This window comes from Psammomys obesus, unplaced genomic scaffold (genome assembly GCF_907164565.1).
Source record: "Psammomys obesus unplaced genomic scaffold, mPsaObe1.curated_primary_1811, whole genome shotgun sequence".
Classification (NCBI taxonomy): Eukaryota; Metazoa; Chordata; class Mammalia; order Rodentia; family Muridae; genus Psammomys; species Psammomys obesus.
The window spans coordinates 2327160-2350175 of NW_026595981.1; positions in this window are offsets into that span (position 1 = coordinate 2327160).

Here is a 23016-nt window from a genome sequence, read left to right on the forward strand (position 1 = left end):
CGGGGCCTGCGGGGGCGCCGCGGAGCCAGGGCGGCGAGGGCGCGCGGGGCACGGCCGAGGCGCAGGCGCCGCCCGCGGCTCTCCGCGCGCCCTCCGCGGGTGCCTTGTTGCGCAGCTCCAGACGCGGCGCGCCGTCCGCGCCCCCTCCCTGCGCCACGGCGCGCGGCCGGGCGGGGGATGGGGACGAGGGAGCGCGCGGAGCGACGCGGGTCCCAACCCACCTTCCGCCGACACCTTCACCCTCCGCCTCGCCCCGCTCTCAGCAAGCTCTCCAAGATCCTGCCTGGCGTCAGGGAGGCACCCGGGACAGAGGAAAGAGGCGGGAAAGGCGTGGTGGCGATTTCCTTCGGCCTGCCGGGAGCCGGGGTTTATCCATCGCCTTGGACTAACTTATCGAAGGGTCAGACAAGCCCTGATCCAAAATTGGGGACAAGACGTTGGTGTTTGGGCCCAAAGGGGGTGTTCTCTTCATTTTCCGTTAGGGATTTTCGGGAAGGGAATTTAGGATGGTCCTGTGACTTCAAAGCCGAGGGCACCCTTGAGTGACTTGAGTCAGGCTCTCCACTCCACCTTCTCTTTGCGTCCTCAGACAAGGCCGTTAAGGGTGGGGAACAGAAACAGAAGCTGAGGAAGGCACGAGTGGGCCACATGGAGAGGGCATCACCCTCCCTGGTGACGCTGACAGCCAGCAGAGATGCCCTGATACACTGTCTGGTGCTTGCTGGAGAGCAGAGACCTTATCAGTGATTCATGGGCTCCTTCATTTCAAGGATGAGGAAACTGATACCATTCACAGCAAAGTGACTCCAGAGCTAGAAAGTCTCCCTTTCATCTCTCACTCTGGGAACTGGAGCTAACCGCAAGGGAAACTTCTCTGCAGCCTCCTGCCACTCACCTGAACCGCGAGCAGGGCCACCCAGCTGCCTCTTTTCTATCCTCTTCAATGCACACTTCCAGGTTCTGAAAAATGTCCTTTATCTGATGTGTGTGGGGGGTGCCCATATGTACTGACCAGTGCCGACTCTTGCAGAGGTTGGAGGTCTGGTGTCTTCCTCCGTGACTTTCCCGCTCCACCGGACGGTTTGAGACAAGGAGGCTCCCTGAACCTGGGCTCCCAATATCTGCTTTTCGACTGGCAGGCAAGGAACCTCCCCAGGTTCCTTGCCTGCCTAATTTGCTCTCCCTGCCTAATTTGCTCTCCCCCATGTTCTAACTGGGTTCTGGGGTCTGAGCTCAAGTTCCTCATGCTTTGGAGGCCAATACTTTATCAACTGAACCATCTCCCAGCTGGCTAACCACAAACAGATCGGGTCCGTGCTTTTGTTCAAATTCCCTTAGTGATTCCCTGCTACCCACAGAGCAGGGTCCAGACTCACTGCATAGCATACGGGGTTCCTGCCAGGGTTGGCCTCTGCCTTCCTCCTGTGCTTTAGCCTTAAAAACTCAATAGCAACTCAATGCTGTCCCCAAAGTTTCCTTAAAACAAATATGTATTTATTTTTGGCCAGGCATGGTGGCCGGTACATATTCCTAATCCTCTCATTCAGGAAGCAGAGGCAGGTGGATCTCTGTGAGTCAGAGTCCAAAAAGATCATCTCAGGAAAGGCGGAAGGGGTTATCTTATTCTAGGTGTGATTTTTGCACTTGAATACCCTACACACGCGCAGTCACACAGGGCTCCCTGCGTCAGAAGATGGCCAGCTCAGTGGACCTTGCCCAGCATGCCTGTATCCCCACTAGATCCTACGCAGACCTGCCTTCCACTCCTACAACCACTGCAGTCACTGACACCCTGTGTTTCCTCTGAAGAAGCACACAACCGCAGAGGTTTCCTTTTCCACTTCACATTCCTGCTGCTTCTGCTGCTTCCTGCAGACCGAGACACAGACCGTGATGGCTGATCGTTGTTGAGGGGGGAAAGTGAATAAAAGAATGTTCAGCCAGAATGCGTACACACGCACGCATGCACCCACCCACACACGCACGCATGCATGCTTGTACACACACAGGCACAAGCACGTGCACACACATTGACACACACACACAACTTTCTGTTCCTGCTTGACTTATGTTTTGCAGCCTTCAGAACTGGGCCAAATGTGAATCCCCCAGAGGCTCACCACTCTGGACGTTTCTTTGTTGTCAAAGTCATGCTTACTGGTTTGACTACTGTCCCTCTTCCTTCTCTCTTTCTTTCTTTTCTTCTCTCTCTCTCTCTTTTTCTTTCTCTCTTTCTTTTTCTTTTTCTGTGTGATTAGCACAGATTGCCATAGCATTTGTCTTCATGTCAAACTCTTATGAGGGGCTGAATATGTTGTTTTTGTTTTTGTTTTTGTTTTTGTTTTTTTAAAAACAAACACCTAAGTTGCTTTTTTCTCTAACAGCCTTGGCTGTCCTGGAATTTGCTCTGTAAACCAGGCTGGCCTCAAACTTAGAGATCCACCTACCTCTGCCTCCTGAGTACTGGGATTAAAGGCGTGCCCCACCACTGCCCATTCTAAACGTCTTTTAAAATACACTAATTTCCTAACCCCCCGGCTGGAATGATTTTGAAATCCTTTGCCTAGTTCGTCACTCTGCTACATTCTTTCTCACCTTAGCTCTGTATCCTAAAGCCTCAGTGACCACCACAGCCTCCTTTGCCTGCTGGAAGGGCTGAGGCCCTCCCCGTCCCTACAAGCAGCCAGGTCAGAGACATTCCATCCGGACCTGTAGCCATCACAGCCTCTGTTAGGGCTCCAGTAGTGATGGATGACCCTGGTCAATAGCATATTGATCCAAAGATCTTGTGTATCCCGAAACGGACAAGGAAAGAGAAAAACTGTAAGTTACTATAAACATCAATTTCTGAATGCCTGAACTCCCAGGGAGGATACTTTCAACGCTGTCCTTTAATTAAAGCAGCGCTATGATTTCCTTTCGGCTCAAGGAAGTTGTTACCAAAACCTCTAATTTTTCCCACTAGGCCCCATGTAGCCGGGAATTGCAGTATACATCTTCTGTAAACAGATCCCAGGAGCACCTTTGTTGTCTCTAGTTGGTGAGTGGTATGGCTCAGCTTTGCTGCCTGGCTCTGGTTATCATGGGGACAGAGTGGCCAGCCTAACATTTATTAAGTCCACATTTCTAGTTGACACACAGCTTTGATCTTGTCTAATTCCTCACAACAGCCCCATAAAGAAGGAGTCATTGTTGCTGCCCCAGAGAGAGAGAGAGGAAAGGTCACAGAGGTTAGAGGTCACAGAGGTAGCTGGTCTGTCCTGTTCCGAAGCCAGCAGCTTTGCAGTGGTGTGGTCCAGATGCATGTGTCATTTCCATTCGTTCCCCTAGTGAAGATGTGTGGAGCACCCAGGAGGCTCCAGAGCCAGATAGGGAAGGCTGAAACTTTCTAACCTGGCAAGTCAGAGCCTTTCCTGTGTGTGCTCTACAGCCAGCTCGGTTCCCAGTGTCATTTCCTGAATTTCTTCTGCTTGCTGCACCCATTCAACCTTCAACCTAAAGGCCTCTCTGCAGCGGATGACGTTATGTCCCATGTCACCTCCTCTCTGTCTGTCTGAGGTCTGTGCCGCAGCTATGGTGGACTGCCCCCATGGACTGCTGGTGTCCTCACCTCAAATGCAAACCCCTGCTCTACTCTTTGTGTGTGTGCAGGGTGTGTGTGTGTGTGTGTGTGTGTGTTCTTTTGTTTGAGACTGGATCCCACTATGTATGCCTGGCCTATCTGGAACTCACTATGTAGACCAAGCTGGCTTTGAACTCACAGAGGCCCATCAGCCTTTGCCTTCTGAAGTTTGAAACAAACAATAAATAATCTCAGTATTATATAAAGGAGCTCAGGAACAAAATGAAAGTAGCTGGGCAAGACCATTTCTTTTTGCAAAAATCATACAAGCACACTGGGGTAGGCAGATCAGTTGGTTTTGGGGTTTTGTTGTTGTTGTTTATTTTATTTTATTTTTGATCACTTGGTTTTTATTCTAACACAGGTGGTGACTTTTCCCCCATTAGCTAGAGTCCAACCTCACAGTCTTTAGAGATTGGCTAGTTTAAAAAAAAAAAAAATCAATGAAAAGCAAATGAAGGAAGGCGGAAGGAGTCAGAGTTCCAAACCAACAAGTTTCTGGAATGCAGGGAGTGGAGGGGATGTTATCTAAACAAAAGTTTTACTGGGTGGGGAAAATAAAAGCTTTACTTGAAAGTTTCACTAGGTAGGGAAGATTTACATACTATTGGCCCTCGGCGGGCTAGCTACTTTTTGTTGTTGTTCTTTTGAGACAGGGTTTTTCTGTGTAGCCCTGGCTGTCCTGGAACTCACTTGGTAGACCAGTCTGATCTTGAACTCAAGGAGCTCTGCCTGCCTCTGGCTCCCAAGTGCTGGGATTATAGGCGTGTGCCACCACCTCCCTGCTCTCCAGAGCATTTTAAAAACATTTATCTTGATTTCTATGTGGATATTGCTCTTGTGTATATGTGTAGCTGGATATGTGGGGGTACCCGCAGAGGCCCTCAGAAGGCCCTGGCGTTGGAGTCACAGGGAGTTGTGAGTTGCCCAGTGTAAATGCTTAGAATCAAGCACGGGGCCTCTAAAGGGCAGCAAGTGCTCATAGCTACTGAACCATCTATCTCTCCAGCTAGGATTAATGGCGTTCACCACCACTGCCCAGTGGGCTAGCTACTTTTGATAGGAAAAAAAATTATTCCCAAACCAAGTACTGGGATTAAAAATATGTGCTGACACCCTGACTATTTTCCATTCTATCTCTTAATTTTTTTTCAAAACCACAATGTGCTCAAGAGTGGCCAAGCTAGAAACTTTCATGGGGAAGTTCTTATGAAATTGGCATCGGTTAACAAATGCTCCCAGATCCTGTCTCCCCACCCCCCCTCCTTCAGGCAGGCTTCGAGCCTTCTAGGTAGCCAAGACTGGCCTTGAGCTCCTGATCCTCCTGCTTCTGCCTGCCAAGAGCTAAGGTTACAGACATGTATCATCACACTGCCAGGCTCCTGTCGTTGAGGGCCTTTCTGAGGCAACCATTAAAACGTTTGTTTAGAAGTCTCTGACAGCCAGGCATGGTGCATGCCTTTATTCCCAGCACTCCAGGAAATCTGTGAACCAGGCCAGCCTGGTCTACATAATGAGATCCAGGCTAGCTGGAACTGCATAGTGAGACCCTGTCTCAAAAAAATAAAGAAGGCTCTAAAAGAAGTAAGCCTTATTGTTCACAGTAGTGAGAATCAATCAACTAGGAGCTATCTATTGGTTTTTCCTCTGTCCCCTCTCTCCCTTACTCTAAGTCCCTGTCCCAGCCCTGCTTTATTCTCCTCACTAAGACATCCTCCAATGTCCCCATGCTTGCTCTCTCTCTGCTATATCCACGATAATGCACATCACTGTCCTTTCTCCAGCTCCTCCCTGGTGTTCCATGCCATCTTTACGTTGTTGATCTGTACCTAATGAGATCCTTTTGAAAAACCCACCGTGGCGGTTTGAATGAGAATGACCCCCATAGGTTCATCTATTTGAATGCCTAGTCACCAGGGAGTGGAGCTGTTTGAGAAGGAGTAGAAGGAATAGGGAGTGTGGCCTTGTTGGAGGAGGTATGGCCTTGTTGAAGGAGGCCTGTTGTTGAGAGTGGGATTTGAGGTTTCAAAAGCACACATCAGGCCCAGGTTCTCTCTCTCTCCCCCTCTCTCTTTCTCTCCTTCTCCCTCTCTCTCTCTCTCTCTGCTTGCTACCTAAAAGAATTTAAAGCTCTCAACTCCTTCTCAAGCCCATGCCTGCAGCTATGCTCCCCACAAGATGGTAATAGACTAACCCTCTGAAACTGTATTTAATCTCCCAGTTAAATGCTTTCTTTTGTAAGAGTTGCCTTAGCCATAGTGTCTCTTTATAGCAATAGAGCAGTAACTAAGACACCCAGCCAGATAACTTTCTAGAACCTCTCCTTCCCCAGGTCCAGTTGGGCAGAGGGACTTACCTTGGTCCCAACAGCATATTGTATTCTGTGGTTCTTCAAGTCCACTGCATCTCAAACCTCAGGCCCTCAAGTCTCAAGCCTACAGAGTGAAGGATCAGACACTCATGGCAAGCTAACACCTCTTAGTCCTCCAACTGTCCTCAGACCCCCACAGGGTGTGAGCAGAGCCTATCTCTAGTTCATGTCTGAACGAAGGAGTAAATGAATGAATTATTTGGATTCACCTGGCTCTTTGGAGCTCACACAGTATTTTTTTAGTTACAGTAAGTGTGTGTGTGTGTGTGTGTGTGTGTGTGTGTAAGCTAGAGTTGTTTCTCTTCTTCCACTATATGGGTCCTGGGGACCCCACTCAGATTATCAGGCTTCCCTGCAAGCACTGTCACCCACAGAGCCATCTCTGCCCACCTCAGTCCTACACTCCCACATGTCAGGGGACAGAGTGAGAGTCACTGTTGACAACCCCTAGACAACTCACCTTTATGGGAACACAGAATTCAGTTATCAGTCCTTCACGTGTTGGTATGAACTTCTTTTGGCCTTGCTTCAGCCATGGTTATCTGACTTCTGTGACAAAAGCCTAAGGAGAAGAGTGGAATGAAAATATGGGAGAAGGAGGAGGAGCTTAGCTGGGCTGAGACCTGACTCTCTGTGAGCACAGAGTAAAGACCCCTCAGCCCAGCGTTTGCTCTCTAAGTGACGCTTGTCTAGAACACAGATAGGAAGGACCTGAGAGCTATTTATGAGACTAGACAAAAAGGTAATTTAAAAAAATAAAGTAAGGGGGACAAGAGGGAGGAAAGAAGCCCCGCCCTAGGACCTTGATTTCCTTTGCAACTGAGAGTCAAGAAATTTCAAGACAACTAGCAATGCCTACAATGCCTCCAGAGCTAGTGCTGTTTTCCTGAAGATGGCTCAGACAAGAGTGTTAGAAACAGCAACTGAGCTGTGCTCACTCAGCACCAGAATGTCTGGAGCCTTGAGGGTTTTCCTGTTAATGCTCATCCAGTCCCTAACTCTAAACAGTGCACCTTACACACCACCTTACAATTTCCTTAAGGTAAGTAAAGAAAGGATCTCTGTAAGTTCAAGGCTAGCCTGGGCTACAGAGTGGGTTTCAGGACAGCCAAGTCTACACAGAGAAGCCCTGTCAAAAAAAAAAAAAAAAGAAAAAAAGAAAAAGAAAGAAAGAAAAAAAGGAAAAGAAAAGAAAGAAAAGAAACAAAGAAAAGCAAGGGACTGAATTTAGTGCTGAGAACCCATGATAGACTGTGAGAACTGGACCCCCAAAGCTGTCCTCTGAGGAGTCACATGCATTGTAGCACACATTCTCACAATCTAACACACACACACACACACACACACACACACACACACCTATAATTAATAAAGCAATTTTTAAAAGTTAAAATAGCCGGTGTAGTGGCACACGCCTTTGATCTCAGTACTCAGGAGGCAGGGGCAGGCAGACCTCTGTGAGTTGGAGGCTAGCCTGGTCCAGAGCAGACAGAGCTACACAGAAAACCCCTCTCTCAAAACAAACAAACAAGCCACAAAGTGTGAACTGTGAATCTGCTTGGGCACCAATTCTGGTCCACTAGACTCTGTGCTCATGGAAATGTGTTGATTAATAAAATGTTACGGTCGGTCTTGAATTATGTAGTCAGTTTATCCTTTGTCTAATTTTTCATTTTTGAAACGGGATCTTACTCTAGAGCCCAGGTTGACCTCAACCCCATGGGGATCCTCCTGCCTCAAACTCCTGAGTTCCGGAATTAAAGGCCCCTATACGAAGGCTTTTTTTTTTTTAAATTAATATTAATTTATTTATTTATTTTGCTTATGAGTGCTCTATCTGCATGTACACCTGCATGCCAGAAAAGGACATCATATCACAGTATATTAGATGATTGTGAGCCACCACGTAGTTGCTGGGAATCAAACTCAAGACCTCTGGAAGAGCAGACAATGCTCTTAACTCCTGAGCCATCTATCTCTCCAGCCCCTTCAGATTATTTTTTTTTAAAAACTATTTTGGCAGCCAGGCAGTGGTGGCACACAGCTTTAATCCCAGCACTTGGGAGGTAGAAGCAGGTGGATCTCTGTGAGTTCCAGACCAGCCTGGTCTACAGAGTGAATTCTAAAACAGCCAGCCATAAACATAAAAATCCTGTCTCAAAATTAATACGTGTGTATGGGTTCTATATCTAGATCTTTGTCTCTCCCTCTCTGCTTCCTTTCTTCCTCTCTCTCCACTTTCTCCTTCACTCCCCACCTTTGTTCACTCCCTTTCCTCCTCCCACCCCTTTCCTCCTCTCCTTCCTCCCTTTCTTCCTTCTTCCCCTCCTTCTGCAGGTTAGACTGAAACTCAATCTTCCCACCTCAGCGTGGAGCTACAGTTTCCATCCCAGCCTTGGTCTTTGGCCTGATACTATTCAGAAACCGGCTACAAATGGTGTGTCATTACCCCACGGTTCTGCTCTCTCCTTCCACTGCTCTCTTCTGGTTTCACTGGAATGCTCACAGGAAAACAGGATAACCTCAGTTGCAGCACATTTTAAAGAACCCAAACACCAGATAAGAAGACCCTAGGACAAGGTCTGTCCCCGTGGAATGGGAGACGTCACGCTCCGACATCTGGGCTTCTTTGGAGATTTTCATGAAAATTGCATGGTGCAGGTACGGTTGGTTGGGATTGAGAGGCCTGAGATCTCTAAAAAGCCCTAATGTCCTGCTTGGGTTCTCTGGCCTCCAGATCTGATCCAGAAGCTAACCAGCCTTGAGTCATCTCATTAACATACAATGTTCCAAGAATTCTAGGGATTCTATGTCACAACCAAGGATAGCAAGTATTTGTTCCTCATTATGTCACATAGATGGGGAGAGTCCTCTTTTGCCAGCTTCAGGGAATTCTGTGGTATAAATGGACCTTGATTTTTACTAGCCCGTATTGGCAGGTATTTGCCTATCCCTGACAGAACTAACAGTGATTGACTAAAATCTCCACTATTGAGACATTGTGGCTGTTGTTCCTTTTCCTATAACAATGAGGAATGTCATTATATGACTTTAGGTTACATGCCCTAAAGAAGACTTCCTGTGTCAAAGAATATGTACTGTGACATTTGGACAGATATTGCTAAATCGTCCTTCAAAAGCTAAACCAATCTGTGTTCTCATCACAGTGTACAAGGAATTGGGCTTGTAGTCCCAGCAACTCTAGAGGCAGAGGCAGGACAAGCCCACGTTTAAGCGCTGCTTGGGCTATTGTCTGCTGGCATCTTGGCAAGACAGTTACCAGAGCTTTCCGGGTCAAAGCCTGGACAGCTCTAACAGGCTAGGTTCAGCCTCCAGTGTGCCAATTAAAGAGACAGTACGAGTGGGCGGCAGGGAAAGGGGGCTCTTCAATGTGATCACACTGGAAAGAGGAACAAGGGATCTGGTGACCTTCAAGGTCACTTTGGGGCATTGACAAGAGATTTAGACTTAAAAAAAAGGACAAGGCATGCACAATTAAGCAGCCCTGGCCAGGGGGTGGTAGAACTGAGTAAAACCCCTTTCTGGGAGACAAGTTTTTCCTATGGCAGACACAAGGAGCTCAGCCTTTCTCTTCCTCCAGCAGGGGCTTCCTGGGGAAATGGAATTCTCTGGGCTCCACTGTTTCAACAGTCTGATAATGCAAGTGTCTGCTTTAAAATATCCCATCTCCTGGGGGCTAAAGAGATGCCTCATCAGCTCAGTGTGCACTGCTCTTGCAGAGGACCTGAGGTCCGGCATCCACATCAGGCTCACCTGTAACTCCAGCTCCAGAGCATCTGCTTTTCTCCTGCGGCCTCTAGACTCTGTACTCATAGGCAACAGCCTCCTCTCACACACACAACCACATACATACATATACACACATATTCAAAATAAAAACCCTTTTTAAAAAATTAAAAGAACCGGACACCATTAACGCTGGATCAAACCCCACAGGACTCATACTCCTGCATACTGAGATGCTGACACATCTGTTCCAGCATTCTGCATATACCATCATTTGGCTTGGTCCAGCCTCAACTGCTCCAATTGCTATTCCTCATCAAAGCCTGTTCCAAAAACAGCTTCAGAGAAAGGTACTCATCTCAACTGGTCCAGCATTTCAGACTGCTCCAAGCAGGACTTTCCAAGCCTGGGATTTCTCAACATTCAGGAGACTGGACCACAGATGTTAATGCTAGCTTGCTTAACCATTTTTCCCAATTTCCTGTGGGCTCCCAAATAGAATTTCTTCACCTCCAAAATCAGCTAGAAGAAACCCATGATAGCAATGCCCCACTTCCCTTAATGGGGGTTGGGTAAGTTTTTGGTTGTGTTCTTGGGATATGGATGTTTATTGTCATTGAAAGTTGGTTATAAATTATTAAAGGTCTTATTCAGAAAGAAAACAAGGTTAGACTCAGTGAGTTCTCGCTTTTCTTTTTCTTCCTTAGATAAGGAGAAAAGGGTTGACTAGAAAGAAAGAGGAATATAGAAATATAATATAGGAATATTAAGACAAAAGGTAGATTATTGAATCTACTCCTTAACTTAAGGCTTTGTTATTCTCAAATAAGGTTATTCATTGGTATAGGATTTGCATATTGATGCAAAAATAAGTCTTTTTTGTTACTTTGGTATAAATTTTGATATATTAATTCAAATTTAAGGTTTACTTCCAATACTTTTTTTTTTTTTTCCAGAGCTGAGGACCAAACCCAGGGCCTTGAGCTTGCTAGGCAAGCACTCTACCACTGAGCTAAATCCCCAACCCCATACTTCCAATACTTTTAAAACTGCTCTTACAAGCTGTTTAGGATAATTAAGCAATACGAGTTAATTGTTAGTTAACCAATTCATGGTCATGTCAGATACTAGTCTAATTTATCACAGGAATATACATCCTAGGTTTAACAGAGAGATATGATTCTATAGATAGATTATATAAAGGTAAGTAGATAAATCTTCAAAAACCTCAGAGACCTGCAGAATACGGCATTTAAAAATGTTTTTATTATTTTAAGGATTCCTTGACAATGAGGCATGTCATCTCCTGGCAGCACCCAGCCTACCTCAAAGAAGATAATGAGCATCAAAAAACCTCCATATGAACATGGCTTCAAATATGGCAAACCAGCCACCTGGGGGAAAAAAAGCCCTCACTTTATGACAGACAAAATTCTGCCTAAAATGGGCAAGCTTAAATGCAGGCCAAGTCGACTGCTGAGCTCTGCCAGACAGGGTAAGCAAGTCCTAAATAGTTCCTGCTTCACAAATATGTCTGTTAAGTATACTAAATGAGAAGGCTGAAGACGATGCTCCATCTTCAAAAGTGGGTGACTGTTCTCTATCAATTTCAGCAAACTGTCTCTCTCGGTTTTTATGTTTTGGAAGCTGCTAGCATGCACTTCCTACTTAGGTTATCAATTTTATTCCTTCTCAAGTCTCCGATGGAGTTGAAGGATAGACAGGCATAGTTTTACAATTAACTTAATTGCTTAGGAATTAAAAAGATGTTTTAGGTCCAGATAGATGTTTTTAGGTTGATAGCTACAAACTATACTAAAAATAACTTAGGTACAAAACCTTAGACCCTCATAGATAGGATAGATATTTTATTCAATGTTGTCAAATATGTTTAGACTAGAACTTATGTATGTAAGTCTTACCTATTGGCTTTTATAATTGTTTCATGTTCTTACTGTGTATTATTTTTAGAAATGGCCTTTTTATTTAGACAGAAAAGGGGAATTGTTGGGTTTTGGCCTGGTGCTATGTACTTTAGTGTTAATTACTGGCCCCCAAGATCTTGTTCCTGCTCAGGCAAGCACATTCTCATGTACACCTGTCCTTGCTGTGTAAACCTTGATCCACCTAATTTAAAGCTGCTTGGTTGATAAAATAATCCTGAAGCTTGGGATTTGGCGGAAGAAAGGGAAGTGGAGTTTGGGGTTTGCAGGCTGGGGTCAAGGGACTATGAGGGAGAAGGAAAAGGGAGAGAGGATCAGAGGAGAAAGAAATGGAAGAAGGAAACAGCAGCACATGGGTTATCATGGGAAAGGGACACATGGCTGGATCAGCATGGATGGAGGAGATGGAGAACATTAATGAGTATTTTGGGACCATGGATGGGAGGTGGCTCGAGGTTGGGCCTGGGAGGTAAAGTTAGTTTAGAGGGTTAATATCTGCAGTGACCCAGTTAAAGGCTATTTTATAAAACACAACAGATGTCTATGTCTTTATTTGATTAGGGATTAGATAATACTCCCATAATAACTATAGCCTAACAATAAACATTTATTAGGCCATACCTTTTAAATTTACCACAACAGAGGGTTACAAGACCTTGTCTCAAACTAAAACATGGACAAGGATTGAAGCTATAGCTCAGTGGCATAGCACTTGCCTAGCATGGGCAAAGCTCTGGGTTCAATTCCCAGCAACATGCTCATGTAGAAAGTGTTACGAGAGGGACTACACCTCTGAATCTTTGCCAATATTGGATGCTTTTAACTAAAGATAATTTTTGTTGTAGGAAATTTCACACACAAATAGGAGGGCATGCAGTTTGGTAGAGCACTTGCCTGGCATGCACAGGGTCCTGGGTTCAGTTCTCGGTGCTCATAAACCAAGCATGGTAGCACCTGTCTGTAATTCCAGGTCTCAGGGAGGACCAGAGGTTGAACGCAGCTTGAGCTGGAAAAGACCTTGTTTAAAAGAAATAGATGGAAATATCTGGCCATAATAGTATATAGCTGTAATCCCCAGCAGTCAAAGGGCAAGGAAGGAGGATTACTGCAGGTTCAAAGCCAGCCTTCCTGATCTGAATAATGAGTTTGTGGGCTGGAGAGATGGCTCAATGGTTAAGGACTCATTACTTTTGCTAGGTTGGGTAGCCAGTGAGCTCCAGGGATCCTTCTGTCTCTGTCTCCCAGCCCCTCCTTATACATATAGAATAAAATAAAAATTAATAAGCCTTTAAAAAATACATTTAAGCCAGAGTGGTAGCACATACCTTTAGCCCCAGCAGAGGCAGATGGATCTCTGAATTCGAGGCTGCCCTGGTCTACAATGTGAGTTCCAGGATAGCTGGGGCTACACAGAGAAACTTTGTCTCAGAAAAAAATAAAACAAAATAAACAAACGAACAATGAGTTGGTTTATTAGTATTCCTGAAAGATAATCAGCGAGGTTTTCTTTTGTTCCGAGCTGTTTTCTAATATAATAATAACCTTTGGCACTAAAATACCTTTTCAGTTTGTTCATGATTTAAACTCGTTTGGCCCCATCCTTGGCGAGTGAGGGCTTCTTTCCAAATTGGCTTTCAAGGCCCTTTGTGTCGCCCTTGTAGCTTCAGTAGCTTTGTTGCTGGCTTTCTGGTTTGACAAGATGCTCTCAGCTTATCCTGTATGTTTTCTGTCCAGGCCAAACATCCCCCATTCTCAAAAAAGCCCTGGTATTTTTCAAATGAGACATGGATTTTAGAAACTTCACTCGGGAGTTTAGAGGTGTTTATTTCTGCTGGGTTGGCTCAGTAGACAAAACTAGGTGATATACATTTTGCATATCATGAGTGTATGGTACATTTTTCAGTTGTTATTCCAGATGACAGGATTTTAACTTACTCTCAAAGTTCTCACTTTTCTCTGCTCAGAGGGGAGCTCTTGTTCTCAGTCATGTCACGGCAGTCAGCTGAAAATTGTCATTATCTATACGTCACCCGGGCCCAGGACCGTGCTCACACTGTATCATTCCAAGCTTCGTCTGTGTGCTGCCGAGGTGGGAGCACACTCTAAAGTCTTCACAGAGCTGCCGGGGGGGGGGGGGGCTGCTCTATGAAGCTTAATTCAGGATTTCCTCGTCTGGAAGGTATGTCTGCACTCTAGGCAAGTCCCCGGCTGAAGTGCTGATATTCTCCCCCACTTCCCAGACTTCACAGTGTGTTTCTTTTCAACCCATGAATCATGCCTGCATTTATTTACTAGTTATACGGCCTATCCTTTTATTTACTGAGCATCTTGCAGAGTTGTCATGTACAAGTACAAGAAACACAAGCACATTTTCTGTCTGCCTCGGTGAATACTTATGTGCTGAGTGCACATTCAGATAAATACATTACCTTGGGGTGGAGAGATGGCTCAGCCGTGGGAACACTTGTTGCTCTTGCAGAGGACCCGGGTTCAGTTCCCAGCACCCACATGGTAGATCACAACCATCTGTAACTCCTGTTCCAGGGGATCTGACACCCTCTTCTGTCCTCTGCAGGCACCAGGCTCACACATGCAAATGTCCAGGCAAAAGACTCATACACATAAAATAAAAACAAAGAAATCTTTTTCTTTTTCTTTTTAATTTGAGACTGGGTCTCACTATGTAGCTCTGTCTGGCTGGAACTCTCTATGTAGACCAGGTTGGCCTCCAACTCACAAAGATTTTCCTCCCTCTGCCTCACGTACATGAGATCTTCAGGTGGCACCCACATTTTAACAGTAACGTGTTATGCCAGCCATAACGATGCATGTCTATAATCCCAGCTGTGTGGGAAGCTGAGGCAAGAGGACCCCAAGTTTGAGCTCAGCCTGGGCTGTATAACAAAATATTATCTTTAAATTTATTTTTAGCTGGGTATAGTGGTACATGCCTTTAATCTCAGGACTTGGGAGACAGGCAGTAGAAGATGGATCTCTGTGAACTGGAGCCAACTTGGTGTACACAGAGTGTTCAGGCTAGCCAGGGCCAGAGTTCAATTCCCAGCACCCATGTTGAGATGCTCACAACTGCCTGTAACTCATATGTGTGTGTGTGTGTGTGTGTGTGTGTGTGTATACACACACACACACATATATATATACACACACATATATATATACATATACACATATACATATATATGTATATATAAATATATATACACACACAGACAGGAATACACAAGGCATGGTGGAACACGCTTTTAATTCTAGCACTGGGGAGACAAAGGCAGGCAGATCTCTGTGAGTTTGAGGACAGCCTGGTCTATATAGAGACTTCCAGGAAGGCCAGGACTTTGTAGAAAGACCCTGTTTTTTTAAAAAAAAAAAAGCAAAATTATATAGTAATAACAATAACAATCTTTTTTTTAAAAGAGTTCTCTGTTTAACAGTGAGAGCATTGCTCAGATACTCACCTTCTCATCTGGGTTCCTGCATCAGGACTGGTGGCCCCAAACCAGCCAACATTAGCCACAGAGAACCTGAGAGCCAACTCACTTCTAACTGTAGCGCGTGTGGTATCTAGAAAATGAAAAAGTACAGTGGCTCTGAGCCAGAGAGAGCCTGGGGTTGGATATCATTGTTTACACTGACTGACTGTGTCTTTAAGAAAGCCACTTGGTGACTTATGCCTGTTTGCTCATTTGTAAAACAGAGACTGTAAGAATGTGCTTTTAAGAATGTGCTTGCTGGGTATAGTGGAGCACACCTTTAATCCCAGCACCAGGGAGGCAGAGGCAGGTGGATTTTTGTGAGTTCGAGGCCAGCTTTGTCTACAGAGTGAGTTCCAGGACAGCCAGGGCTACATAGTGAGAATCTGTCTTGAAAACAATAACCAAAAGAAAGTGGTCAAGATTAAAAGTGTAGATCACAGTAACCACAAACAGCTCACAGATTCCTGTAATCAAGACTGCTTCTCTAAGAGGCTGGAGGGAGGGGCTCTAGCTTCGAGGTCTGAAGTGAACATGGGTTGTCCACAGTGAACATCTCTCACAGAGCAAAGGCCATGGCAGGGACGTAGCTCACTTGGTAAAGTGCTTGCTTAATGTACACAAACCCTAGGAAATGAGGTCTCCACCAGGGGGTCTCGGGTTTGCTGGCTTTCAGACTAGTGGAGAAAATAGCAATAGGTTCAGGGAGAGATCCTGACTCAAAGAATAAGGAAGAGTGATGGAAGGGGACGCCCAGGCCCTCTTCAGGTCTCTATGTGTGTGCACAGACACAGAGATATTAAATAAATAATCTTTTAAAAGATAAAAATAAGCCTGGTACGGTGGCTCATGCCTGTAATCCCAGCACTCAGAGAGGCAGAGGCAGGCGGATCTCTGAGTCGGAGTCAGAGGAAGGTGGATCTCTGTGAGTTCGTGGCCAGCTAGATCTAAAAAGCGAGGCCAGGACAGCCAAGGCTACACAGAGAAACCTTGTCTCAAAAAAACAAAACAAAAGATAAAAATAAACAAGCAAAAATGTGAACATATTACTTTGTGGCATGGGAGCCTTATCTTACCTGTTCACAGGGGAAGTTCAAAGTTGCCTCCTCCCTCCCTTCCTCCTCTTCCTCTTCTCCTGACAGGGTCTTATCACATAGCCCATAGCTAGCCCAGAACTCGCTGTGTTGTAAACCCAGTTATCCCTGGACTCACGGAGACCTGCCTGTCTCCGTCTGCTACGCCAGTGCCAGGATTAAAGGCATGCACTATCGAGTGATCACATCTTCTGTGACCGGAAGCACTACGGGCCACGCCCTGTGCTGAGTCAGAACACAGCCACGGGGAGTTAAACAGACAACCACACCGAGAAGAGTGACAGTGAAGGTGTAGAACACGCTGCGCTCAGACGGCCTTGTGTCAGGAGGCCTGCTTACAGCGGAAGCCCAGGCCCAAACGGTCAGCCTTGGAGTCACCACTGGTGACTGTGGGCGTTCATAATCCCTTTCAGACTCAAGCCCAGGCGACATTCAGCACCCTGGAGGAAGCTGAACAATGAAACAGATCTTAAGACCTACTGCATAATTTACTTTTTTCTTGCTTAAAAATATATTTCTATGGCTTAGAAGCTGGGTGTGATGGGTTCACCTGCAATTCTAGTGCTTAGGAAGCTGAAGCAAAAGTATTTTCAGGAGTTCAAGGACAGCATAGGCTCCGCAGTGAGACCTCCTTCTCAAATACCTAAATTATTAAATATAAATAATTAAACAATAATAATAATAACAATGTGTGTGTGTGTGTGGGTGTAGAGAGGGGGAAGGAGAGAGAGAGGGAGGGAAGGGAAAGGCAGAAAGAGAGAGAGAGAGCATGCTATCCTTCCTTGGCCCTTTGCCTTCAGTTCTGGGTAAGCCTTGAACCCAGAGTGAGTTTGGACTACCAAACCATTACCTTTTACTGTATCCTTTCTTTGTTTTTGTCTTTTCTTTTCCATGTTTGAGACAGGGTCTCCCTCCACCATCCTGGTTGTCCTGGAATTCACTATGGAAACCAGCTGGCCTCCAGCTCACACCTGCCTCTGTCTCCTGAGTTCTGGGATTTAAGATGAGCCTCTACATCTGGCTTGCATCCTTTTTTATTTGCACACTCCCCCAAAGAGGAATGTTTTTCATTCTCAGCAACACCGGTCTCCGTTTGTTTTCCTCTTACCGGTTTGGGTTAAATGTTATTTATTTTTTAAGTTCATTTTTGAAGATAACTGTATATGTGTGTGGGTATGGGACTGTGAATACCGCCTACTGGGGATGAAAGTGTCAGGTTCTCTAGACCTGGGGTTTCAGGTGGTAGTGAGCCACCTGATGTAGCTGCCGGGAACGAAACCAAACTCACTTTAAAATGACCGTAAGTGTCATTTTAAAACCAGTCACCACAGTCAAAGGGTAGGAGGCTGTCTGAAGACAATCAGGGTCCAGCTGTGGACGTGGGGGTCAGATTAACTGTGCCTCCACTGCATGGCTTATTATCTAGGAAAGTTAATTTTTCCATGAGAAATCAGGGAGGTACTGGCAAAGAAAGAGGAAGATGGCAAATGAAAGTGTGTGTGTTAGGAGCCAGAGCGATGGCTCAGTGGGTAAAGGGACTTGCCAGCAGGACTGAATACCTAAGTTCTATTCTTGGGGCCCTCACACAGGAGAAGGGGAGAACTGACTCCAGAAAGGTACCCTTGACCTGCATGTGTGCATCCCCCACATAACACAAACAAACAAACAAACAAACAAACAAACATATATATATATATATTTTTTTTTTTTAAAAGGAAAATGTATGAGTTGAATTAAGATGGCTCACTCCTGTCTGTCTCTGATCTAGGCAAGGGAGACTGTTTTACACACAGCGTCCTTGTGCCAGCTCTTGATGCTAGCCTGAGGCCCGCTCTGCCATCTGCCTGCCGTGCAACAGCTCCGTGGTGAGTGTGCAGCAGCTATGTGCATCCCTAACGGGCACTTCTCTGATAGCCTGCTGTGTGACCGACGGTGGGAATGTAAGAGTGACCCACCATAGAAAGGGCTGAGGAAGCAGCCTTGGAAACAGCTAAGTGCCCCGAGTGAGGAAAAGCTGATGCCAGGGAAGGGAGTGGGCAGAGGGAGCCTTTCATGATTTCACAATGGCAGCGTCAGTGCCCTTCCCAGAAGCCTCTCAGAGGTCAGACTTAATAGCAAACCGTTGAGCTTGCAGTCCTTTCCAGAATTCTTATTAACAAACAGCCAATTTAGTGTCCCCACAGGCCAATTTCACAAGGTGCCAAAGACAACCAGACCTGTGACACTCAGAGCATGGCTTTGCCTACTGTTCACTTACTGGCAGGTGGATGTAACAGGCCATCTGTTCTGCCTAGGCAAGCCAGGAAAGGGTGGGTGTCAGGTGGCTTTTGAAATCCTTGGGCCTCTGCTTGAAGACTGACATGAGACACAAACACGCAGGTTTGCTTGTGGAAACAAAGGAGCAGGTGAAATATCAAAGCCTGTGGCCATTAGGCTGTAGCACTTTTTTTCTTTTCTTTTTTTGTTAAGACAGGGTTTTTCTGTGTAGCCCTGACTGTCCTGGAACTCTCTATGTAAACCAGGCTGGCCTTGAGCTCAGAGATCTGCCTCTCTCTGCCTCTCAAGTTCTGCTGTTAAAGGTGTGTGCCACCATGCCTAGCTTGTGACGTATTTTTAAAGCATTTTTAAAAAAGATTTATTTATTAGCTATGTATACAATACGCCTGCACACCAGAAGGGGGCAGCAGATCTCACTGTAGATGGCTGTGAGTCACCATGTGAACTGAACTCAGGACCTCTGGAGGAGCAGCCAGTGCTCTCAACGCCTGAGCCACCTCTCCAGCCCCTTGTAGTGCATTTTTAAGAAAAAAGATTTATTTACTTAACAAAACATTTTTAGACTTCCTTATTTAATGTGTCTGATTTTTTTTCTGCCTATCTGTGTGTACCACATGCATGCTCCATGGAGGCCAGAGTACTTGTACTCTCAAATACACATGTCCCAAAGATCTAAAAATCAAGCAGATAATTGTACAAGTGTGACTTGATATTCACAAGAGGCCAACAGTGGAGACAATCCAAACATCCATCAACAGATGAATGGATAAAAAAATAGGATGCAGCTGTACAGTGGAACATTACTCAGCCATGAGTAAGGAACAAGCCCCTGGCGTGTGCTGTGACTCGGATGAGCCTCTGAAATACCATTGCGTGAAATGTGTCAGACACAGAGAACAGACGTTGCGTAACTCCCACTCTCACGAGAGCCCTAGAATGAGCACATTCTCTTCAGAAATTGTGGTTACCAGGAGCTAAGTGGCCAGAGGGTGGGTGGGAGGGAAAGAGTCATTGCTTACGCAGTCTGGAGTTTCAGTGTGGAGTCCATGACAAAGCTCTCCGCAGAGACGGCGGCAACAGCTGCATGGCACGGTGAGTGCACTTGGCGTCACTAAACCGTACACCTTTTCCTCCTATGACAGGGCCTCTCTGTGGAGCCCTGGCTGTCCTGGAACTTGCTTTGTGGACCAAGCTGGCATCAAACAAACTCAGATGTCCTTCTGCCTCTGCCTCCCAAATGCTGTGTACTGAAAAATGGCTAAAAGCGATCTCTGTGATGGAGTGTGTGTCTTTTTTATTTTTATTTTTATTTTGAGATAGGGTCTCAGTATAGAACCTTGCCTGGAGCTCACTATGTAACCAGGCTGGCCTTGAACTCACGATCCTCCTGTTTCCACCTCGCACATGCTGGGGTTACCGACAAGCACTATTGAATCCTGTTTATTGGGTGCTGAGAATGAAGCTTGGCTTCATGCATCCGAGGCAAGCATTCTCTAAACCGAGTGGCTCCCTAGCTTCTCTGCATGTTTTACTACAACTTTAAAAATTGTAGAGTAGCTGTGCATGCTAGCTAGCTTTAATCCCGGCACTCAGAAGGCAGAGGCAGGAGGATCCCTGTGAGTTCTAGGCCAGTCAAGGTTATGTGGTGAGACCCCAACTTAAAAAAAAAAAAAAAAAAAAACTAAGTTAAAGAGACACCAGTTAAGGGAGACCAGCAAGTTCCGTTCTCTCACGTAAACCCCCGAGCCAACGATAAAAACAGCTGGTGATAAGAACAATCGATGCCTTTGGCTAGAAGGGAGCCTGTTTCAGGGCAGCATCTTCTGGTTGCTGGGAAACACCCTCCATCTGCTGCTTTCAAAGCAGGTAAGAATACTGCGCTGTGACACGAGGGTCACAGCCTACAGCTGTAAAAGGTAAGCCAGCGGCACAGCTCAAACATCAAACAGAGCAGGCTGTAAAGTCGCTCACTCTGCCCTTCGCTCAGCCCCAGCTACCACGACCCTGTTAGTATCTTACCCTTCGACAGGATTTTCAATGCACACACAGGTTATTGGTTCCCCCCCTCTCCTCTTAAACTTTTGTTTATTTTACGTTGTCAAGACAGGGTCTCTGTCTTAGTTACTGTTCTGTTGTCGTGACAAAACACCACGAGCAAGGCAGTTTACAGAATAAAGCATTTAATTTCAGGGACGAGGGGGTCCCTTACAGCTTCAGAGGGTTAGTCCGCCATCTTCACGCTGGGAAGCACAGCAGCAGGCAGGCAAGGTACAGGAGCAATAGCTGGGAGCCTGCCTCTTGAGCTGCAGGCAGTAGACAGAGAGAGAACGCCAGCCTGGCATGGGCCTCTGAAATCCCAGAGCCCACCCTGGTGGCACACCTCCTCCAACAAGGCCACACCTCCTAATCCCTCCTACTAGTCTACTAATTGGGAATAAAACATTCAAATATATGAGCCTATCGGGGCTGTCGTAATTAGGATTTCTATTGCTGTGAAGAGACACCATGACCATGGCAACTCTCATAAAGGAAAACATTTAATTGGGACTGATTTACAGTTTCAGTGACTTGAGCATCTGAGACCAAGTCCTCCCGCAATGACACACTTCCTCTAGAAACACCACAGCTACTCTAACAAGGCCACACCTCCCAATAGCGCTGCTCCCTATGGGCCTATGGGAGCCAATCTCATTCAAAGCACCAGTCTCCCTATGCAGCAGCCCAGAACTCACTAGGTAGACTAGGATGGCCTCAAATTCACAGAAAGTCCCTGCCTCTGCCTCCCAAGTGCTGGGATTAAAGGTGTGAGTCACCATGTTTAGTTCGCTTTGTGTCTTTTTAAGATTTATTTTATTATTTACTGATGTGTGTGTGTGTGTGTGTGTGTGTGTGTGTATTTCTGTGTTATATGCACACATGTGTGGAGGCCAAAAGAGGGCACCAGATTCCCTGGAGCTGGAGTTGAAAATGGTTGTTTCCTGTCTGACGTGGGTTCCAGGAACTGAATTCTGGTCCTTTGAAAGAGCAGCATTACTCACTGAGCCATTTCTCCAGCTCTCTCCTCCCGCCCTACCTCGAGACAGGGTTTCTCTGTGTATCCCTGGCTGTCCTGGACTTGCTTTGTAGACCAGGCTGGCCTCAAGCCCACAGTGATCCTCTTGTCTCTGCTTCTCTGAGTGCTGGGATTAAAGGCATGTGTCATCAGGCCAAACTCCCTTTTCTTTTTTTTTAAATTTTGTCCTCCCTTTTGTGCCCCTTTTCCTTCCTCCTCTTAGTCCCTTCCCCCCCTGGACAGCTTCACTTCAGCCTCCCTGTCATGTATTACATGATTTGATGCACCTGTATAAAATCAGGACCGTACAAACGAGAGAAAACTCCGCCTTTCCGAGACAGACTTGATTCAGTAATATGATTATCTCTGGTTCTGTTTTCCTTCAACCAACAGAACTTCTTTCTTCATCTCGCCTCTGCTTTTAATCCAGCAGTACCCTGGGTTTGTTGTGACCGCGCATCTTAACGTAAAGATTTTAAAATTACACTTATTTATTTCATTGATTTATTATGTGTGTGCCCCTGCCCCTGTGCCATGGCGCACATATGGATGTGGTCAGAGGATAATCATTGGGGGTCAATTCTCTCTCCTTCCACCATGTGTGTCCCAGGAATTGAACTCAGGTCATTAGACACGGTGACAAGGGTGGCCTTGAACTCAGTCCTCTTGCCCTGCCTTCCGAAGGCTGAGGTTTGTGCAGCCATTTCTGACATACTTTAGAGTCTTATCTAATTCCTGGAAAAAAGTGACACCAGGTCCTCTAGTCACCAAAGTGAATTCCCAACCTTTCACACACAGAGACGACTTTTGTAAGTTATCTAAGTGGGTTGTTGTATAGCTCAGTGATTGGACACTTGCCTGGCATACACAAAGTCCTGGGTTCAAAGTACAGCAATGCAAAAATCAATAACAATAATTTAAAAAAAAAATCAAACAAAAGCGAAACAAAACACCAAGTAACTTAGTCTTTCATGACCAAAAGAAGGTGCAGATGATTCTGGGTTCTGTTTTCCAAACTCTGCTTTATTTGGGGTTCCTTAAGTCTCTACCTCCCTTCCAATCCCCTCGCCCTAGGAAAGAGAGGAGGAAGGTCAGAAGGAAAAGGGGATGTAGATCTCTTTAGACTTAGTTCCTGCTGGTTAGGGACGTTGGGTTCTTTAGGGGCAGCAACAGAGTGCAGGGAACTGGAAAGAAGCAGCTTTCTTCTTTCTCCGTCCATGTCCTCAAAGCCTTCTCTCCCTCTCTCAGTCTCCTCCAAGCTGCCATACCTTCTCTCTCTGGGCTCTCCTATCTATACCCTCTCAAGAGTCCTCAAAATTACACCAACTGCAGCTGGCGAAGACCACACCCCGCACAAGGCAGTTATCAGCTGTGGACAATCTAAGGCAGCCCCATATCCCACACTCGGGATTAAAACAA